Raw genomic sequence first — 8,084 nt, forward strand, 5'->3', positions numbered from 1 at the left:
AATAGTCGAAAAGAAAGGTGTGGAGCTAAATTTTGAATGATAGGATTTGAACAGACAACGGCAGTCTATAGGGGGCACAGCTTAAGCAAAGCACTGAAGGTAAAAAAGTATAAAACTCTTTGGAGACTGGTTTCACAGCACATTTTTGGGGTTTTTTTTTTGGCTCTTTTCCCTAACCCACTCTTCTCTGAGTTTATCCCTTGCCAAACTAAAATTGAACTTACAAAGTTCTTTGATTGACAAAAGCTCTTCTAGTTTGGGATAGTGTCCCTTAGTTTATCTCTAAGTCTGGACAGTCTGGGCAGCTGGATAGTGAAGTAGAGCACTAAGCCAAGAGTTAGGAAGACTCATCTTCCTGAGTTCAAATCCAACCTCAGATGATCCTGGGTAGTCACGTAACCCTGTTTGCCTCAGTTTCCTTATCTGTAAAGAGTTGGAAAAAGAAATCAATTTCTCTTTTTTTTTTCTTCTGGAAATAGAGTTCCAAAAGGAAATGACTAATCACTCCAGTGTCTGTATCAAGAAAATCCCAAATGGGTTAGGAAGTCAGACACAACTGAACAACTGTAATAATCAAAGTAAAGTCTGCTTCCTGCTGCTATTGCTTCAGCTCTCTTTCTTTCCCAAGCCTTAATTAGAGCTGTAAAGATAGAAAATCACAGAGTACAGGAGAAAATTCTGTGATAAGGGAATAAAAGAGTGGAGGCTGAGCGTTAATGTCAAGATTTTGGAGAGAAATTAAGCCTTACTAATTGTCAACTCTTACCCAGGCCTGGAGTCTATGGAAAGAATTTGAGACATAATCTTATCCATTCTGCTCTGAGGAATTTGCCCCTGTGGGCAAAAGAGGAAACAAATAACATACAGAGTCTATCTCAAACACCCTGGACCAAGAGGCCCTCCTTCTGTGATATAAACAGTAACAATGTAAAAGCCCCTAATAAGCAGAGCCCCTTACAAATGGAAAAGTTCTTCAAGGAATTTGGGAACCCAAGGTTCAGAAAAGTGCTTACTTATTTTTTCCTCTAGTCACTGGGTTTAGACAGCACCCTTGAAGCTACATGCTTTTGTATGGCTTTGGGTTTCCCAGCAAAGCCTCCTTCTGGAGTTTGTCTCTCACTGTCCCCCCAGAGATCGATGGTTTATTTCCTGCTTCCATGCTTTTCCTTAAAACTGTTCTAACCACCTGAGATTCTCTCTCCTCTCTTCTTGGTTCAGAGGAATGAGAAGATTTCTAGGAACTGATAAGACAGTAGAAAAACAGAAAGAGCAGGACATAAAGTGACTCTACCAAAAAGGAAATAAAAGGAAGTCAAACTTTGGGTAAATGAAAAAATAATAATGATCTTCTCTGCCTCCTCTTGGCAGAGAGGTGGAGTTCTCAGAGGGAAGGAAGAATACTGCAGACATTGGCACAACAGATCCTTGAATTAGATGATTTTTGCTTTGCTGATGTTATGATGCACTGTTTAATTTAGGTTGGAACCAGAGTAGTCTATACAGAAATAGAGAAATAAAAAACATCTTTGAGAAGGAAGTAGAAAAGGTACATTTGAAAAACAATGCCTTTGGAGGCCAAGGACCTGGTTTCAAACTTTAGTTCTGCTACTTTCTACATGTGTGTGACCTTATTCAATTTATTAAGACTTTCTAAACCTGAAGGTTGTCATAATATTAATAGTAACTAGTTCTTATATAAGTTGTCAAGGTTTGCAAAACATTTTACAAGTATTATCTCATTTTTATCTTCAGAACAACCCTGAAATGTAGGTACTGTTATTTACAGATGAGGACACTGGAGACAGATAGTTTAGTGATTTGCCCAGTATAGCATAGTTTTTAAGTGTGTGAGGTTGAATTTGAACTCTTCCTTGCTTCAGTCCCAAAGTTCTAATCACCATCTGTCTCAGCTGCAAAAAACAGGAGTTCATACTGCATGGCCTCTTAGCTGTAAATTAAAAATCTAAGATATTTTAAAAATAAATCACCCCTACTTGTTTTTCAAGAACCAGTCTGATACCTCCTCAATGAAGCCTTCCTTGATCACTGAAGTCTGTAGTTATTTTTCCTTCCTCAGAATTTCTAGACTAGAACACTCAGTACTATTAATTAACACTTACTAGTATTTTTAGGTATGACAAATCCATGCCAACGTGGGATGGTTTTGGACTCAGGAAACTTGAATTTGTATCATGGCATTGCCAGTTAGTAATTGTTTGATCTTGGGCCAACCTTTGAACCACTATAGACCTAAGTCTTATTTGTAAAATGGTTACAAAGCTACCTCAACTACCCACTTCACACAGTCTTTGTAAAGAAATCACTTTGTGAACTTTATAGCACCACTTAAATGAATTCTTCTCATTGGTTCCATCTCCTTCTAGTAGATTTTTTTTTTTTTTTTGTAAGCTTATTTTTACACATTGTTTTATGAATTATGTTGGGAGAGAAAAATCAGAGCAAAAGGGAAAAACCATGAGAGAGATTAAAAAAAAAAAGAAGAAGTGAACTTAATAAGTGTTGATTTAAATTCAGTCTCCTTAGTTCTTTTTCTTAATCCAAATGGCATTTTCTGTCTAGAGTCTCTGAACCACTGAAAAGAATCAAGCCTTTCATAGTTGATCATCACACATTCTTGCTGTTATTGTGTATGATGTATTCTTGATTCTGTTCATCTTGCTCAGCATAACTTCATGTAAATCTTTCCAGGCCTTTCTATAATCAGCTTGTTCATCATTTTTTATAGAAAAAATAATATTCCTTTATCTTCATGTACTACAGCTTGTTCAACCATTCCCCAATTGATGGACATCCACTCCTTTTCCAATTCATTGCTACCACAAAAAGAGCTGCTACAAACATTTTTGCACATATGGGTCCTTTTCCTTCCTTTATGATTTTCTTGGGACACAGACCCAGTAATGGAACTGCTGGATCAAAGGGTATGTACATTTTGGTACATAGTTCCTTTGGGCATAGTTCCAAATTGCTCTCCAGAATGGTTGAATCATTTCACAATTCCACCAGCAATGCATTACTGTCCCAGTTTTCCCACATTCTCTTCAACATTTATCATTATTTTTTCCTGTCATCTTAGCTGAACTAAGAGGTATGAAGTAGTACTTCAGAGTTGTTTTAATTTGCATTTCTCTAATCAATAGTGATTTAGAGCATTTTTTCACATAATTATAAATGGCTTTAATTTCTTCATCTGAAATTGTCTGTTCATATCCTTTGACTATTTGCCAATTGGGGAATGACTTGTATTCTTATAAATGACACAGTTTTTTACATATTTTAGAAATGAGATCTTTATCAGAAATATTGGCTGTAAAGATTTTTCCCCCGCTTTGTACTTCCCTTTTACTCTTGTCTCTGTTGGTTTTGTTTGTGCAAAAGATTTTTAATTTAATGTAAGTGAAGTTGTCCATTTTCCCTTTCATAATGTTCTCTAGTTCTTTGGTCATAAGTTACTCCCTTCTCCAAAGATCTGATGGGTAAATTATCCTTTGTTCTCCTAGTTTGTTTATGGTATCATCCTTTATGTCCAAATCATGTATCCATTTTGACCTTATTTTGGTATGGGATGTGAGATGCCTATGCCAATTTTCTGACATATTCTTTTCCAGTTATCCCAGTTATTTTATCAAATAGTGAGTTCTTATTCTAGAAGCTGGAGTTTGGGGATTTATCAAATCCTAGATTGCTATAGGTCTTGATTATTGTGCTGTGTATATTTAATCTATTCCATGGATCCACCACTCTATTTTTTACCCAGTAACAAATGATTTTGTTTCCTGCTGCTTTATAATATAGTTTTTTTAGATTTCAAGTAAATCATTTGAAGGCAGGGACTATTGTAATGTTCTGGTTAGCTTTCTGGAGGTCTTTGGACCAGGCTTCTTCAGCTGAATAATCATCACAATAATAGCCAGAGATAAAGTCCAAATTCTTCATTATGTCATCCACAATCTGTCTCTTTGCCTGGGGCTCAGATAGCTTTCTGGAGGCCTACTGACGGGAGGGATTTGGTTTCAGTGGAGAAATGAAGGAGAGCCACCAGGAGCCTGTTCAAAGATGGAAGGAGAGCCTGTTCTCTCTCCAGTCCTTGTTGACTCTTATATACTCTATTATAATTACATTATCGTAGGTGTCAATCTTGTAGAATTATATTAAGTACTAAGTACATGTACTGAACTAGAGAACTATTAAGCACCATGATAAACTAGATATCCATTGTCTTTATCAGTTCCACTGAATCCTTGTTTCAAGTACACTTCTCCAGAGTTCTGGCCCATTACAGACTATGTTTTATATCTTTATGTATCTTCTTTGCCCCACTTAATAAATGTTTAAATCAAAAGCTCTTAGAACTTGAAAAATGGAAGATTATCTCTATGGTCCAAACCGTTATTTTAGGAAGAAAACTGAAGCTCAGAAATTAGCAGTGACTAGGTGTGAAGTCGTATAACTTATTAATGACCACATTGGAAGTATAACCCAAATCTATTAAGCAAGCTTCCCTCTTTCAAAATGCATTCATTTTGTTTGTGCAAAAACCTTTTCTTTTTCAAGTAATCAAAATAAATAATGTATATATTTAACCTATATGGTTGAACTATTTCAGATGAATAATTTTACAAAGAAAAAGAAATGATGAGCAGACTGATTTCAAAAAAGGAAAAGGAAAGACTTGAATGAACTAATACTGAGTTAAATGAAAAGAACCAGAACATTGTACATAGTAACAAGATTATGTGTTGATCAATTGTGAGACTTGACTCCTCCCAGCAATGTGGCAAACCAAGATAATTCCAATGAACTTGGGATAGAGCAGGCCATTCTCATCCAGAGAAAGAACTATGGAGAATGAATGTGGATTGAAGCATAGTATTTTCTTTTTTTGTTGTTGTTTTTTCTTGCTCATTTTCCCCCTTTTGTTGATTTTTCTTTCACAACATGATTAATATGGAAATGTGTTTTAAAATATTGTACATATATAGCCTATCAGATTGCTTGCAGAGCGAAGATATATGGAAAGGAAGGAGAAAAAAATTGGAACTCAAAATCTTACAAAAGTGAATGCTAAAAACTATCTTTACATGTAATTGGAAAAAAATAAAATACTATTATATTAAAAAATAATAATGATGTCTGTTCCCTTCCCTTTCACATAACATGATTTACACTTTTATCTTTGTTTCGTGCTATCATGAATTATGCTATATTAGAATTATCTGTGTCAACCAACTTCTCCATTCAATAAACTAAAGGCTCCTCAAGGGCAGGAATCATTAGATTAATAGCTTTTGGTTAATACTATGAGTAGCAGAGAGCTAAGCATATAAGCCACTCCCTATATCTGTAAATGAAAAGAATGAGACATACCTTGTTTCTTCCCTCTTTGAACTTCAGTTTCCTTTTGTGAATTCTATGCTTCTTGAACTTAGGGTCCTTGAGGTCAGAGCCCTACTCTATAAACTTTGCAGAAAGTAGGTAATCAATTCATATTTGCTGAAAGAAGATGCCTGTGTTATCATATGCTCACTCCCAGGACAACCCCTGTTATTCTCTAAGGTCCTTTCCACCTCTTGAGATTCTGGGAGTCTGTGAAAACTTAAAGAAGGCAAAGTTGTCTCATTGCCTGGAAGTGATCTTCCTGGAAGGCTGGGACCACATCTTATGCAAAGGGCATCTCAGGGTCCCAGCCTGGATTTGTTGGGGAGAGCCCAGCAGCAGCACTCTATCCATAGTTCATTCCATCACATTTGCCAGAGGGAACTTTTGGACTCTGGTTCTATGGTAGAGATGGCCTGGGTAGGCTTTTTTCCGAAAAGAAGATATGACTCTCTTCCTCAATACAAGCCAAATTCTGGAAAACTTTAAAACACAGAAACCGGCATGAGTAGGGACAGAAAAGGGGGAAGAGGGCGAGGCTAGGAGAGCTGGAAGATTGCAGCTTTTTTTTCTGAGAACTTATTTCTCTCTGAGTAGCAAGCCCTAATCCCAGCAGTTTTAGGGCCAGATTCAATAAAAACTCTGTCTGCAGAGGGCTGCTCAAAGCCACAGAAAATAAATATTTCATGACTCGTCCAGCCTTCTGCAACATGAAGCCCAGTGAGAGGTTCTATTGACTCTTGGCCTGAGTGGGATATGGACAGGGTTTGGAATTCACTGCCCGGCCAATCAACTTCCTACCACCAGTTAAAATCATTTAAAATCGTTAAGTAGAGGTTCCGGTTTGGAGGGGGGAAAACAGAGAGAGGGAGGAAGAAATAGAGAAACTCAGAAAGGCCAATTTATTTTAGGTCAAGGCCAGAAGCTGTTGGGTCCTCTTGTTTATTTAAAATACCATTTGGGGTTAGGTCCTTCCCCTTGCTTTCACACTTTTACCTCATTTCTCCTCCAAAAAGTGCCAGTCACTTCAGTAGAAATCTTACAGTCATTGGAGAAGATGACCAACTTAGGAACTCTATTATCTAAGTCTTCAAGCTCTTAGTTCTTCTGGAGAAGGATCATGGTTTTTGGATGTCAATATGGTGAAGAAAAAATATCAGTTCATCATGGTTTCAAATTTCATAATTTAGTTTAATTTAATCATAACAGCTAGCATTTATATAGGACTTTGGGACTGATAAATCACTTTGCACAAGTGATTTTCTTTTTTCAAGAGTCAGTCAATCCTATGCCCTCATTTTTCAGCTGAGGAGACTGAGACCTGACAGTTTAAATGACATAAATAAAGAGGTAGTTGGGTGGTACAATAGAGTGCTGGGCCTTTAATAAGGACAGACCTGAGTCTGAGCTTTGTGGCTATGTAACCCTGGCAATTTATTTCACTTCTACTTCAGTATCTCCAACTAGAAAATAAGTTAATAATTACAACCTTATAAAGTTTTGTTTTGTTTTGTTTTGTTTAGGAAACAATCAGGACTAAATGACTTGCTACCTACAGTTCCCCCTCATAGGGTTATTTTGAAGATAAAATGAAATAAAATGTGCAAAGCGCTTAGTACAGTGCCTGATATATAGTAGGTGCTTAAAAATACTTGTTCCCTTCCCCTTTTTTCCTTAAGGTCACATTGTGTAATAAACAATAGAGCTGAGACTTAAACCAAGAACTTGAGTCTTAAAAGACTGGCTGCTGAAATAATTTTATACACACACACACATACACACAAATATACATATAGATATATACAAAATTCAATTTTTTAAAATGGGAGAGATTAGGAACATTCATGATAGAAAAACACCCAAAGTCACATAGACTCTATTTCATACCTAGAGTGGGAAGCAAGGGATATATAGAGACTAGTAATGAATGCTCCTCTTTCCCAGGAAACAGGAAAATGTTTTAGAACATATATATATATCATATATATAAAGGAAATGGATCCTTCCCCCCCTTTTTTTTTGATCTCTTTGGAGTATAGGTCTACTATTAGTATACTGCTAGGTCAAAGGTTATGCATAATTTAGCAACTTTTGGGGGGCATAATTCCAAATTTCTTTTCAAAATGGCTAATCAGTTCAGAGTTCCAGAAATAGTGCATTAATATCCCTCTTTTCCCATATCCCCTCCAGAATTTTGAGTCAACCTTGCCAAATCAGATGGTATAAGACAGAACATCAGAGGTTTTTAAATTTGCAATTATCTAATTATTAGTGGGTTACAGCATTTTGAGTTATTTCTATTAATAATATCCTATGATGGCTATAAGTTGGGGAATGGCTTTTATTTCTATAAATTTGGTTCAATTTCACATATATTTGAGAAATGAAGCCTTTTCAGAAAAATTTTCTGTTAATTTCCTTCTAATTTTCACTGCATTCATTTTGTTTGTGCAAAAACCTTTTCTTTTTCAAGTAATCAAAATAAGTAATGTATATATTTAACCTATATCAGATTGCTTGCTGTTTGGGGCAAAGGGGAAGTAAGGAAAGGAAATTTGGAACATAAAAATCTTACAAAAATGAATGTTGAAAACTATATTTATGTGCATTTTGAAAAAAAAAAAGTGATACACACACAAAGTTCATATAGAGTAGTTGAAAAGATAACCTTAGCGGGAAAGATTATA

This window comes from Sarcophilus harrisii, chromosome 1, assembly GCF_902635505.1.
Source record: "Sarcophilus harrisii chromosome 1, mSarHar1.11, whole genome shotgun sequence".
NCBI classification, from domain to species: domain Eukaryota; kingdom Metazoa; phylum Chordata; class Mammalia; order Dasyuromorphia; family Dasyuridae; genus Sarcophilus; species Sarcophilus harrisii.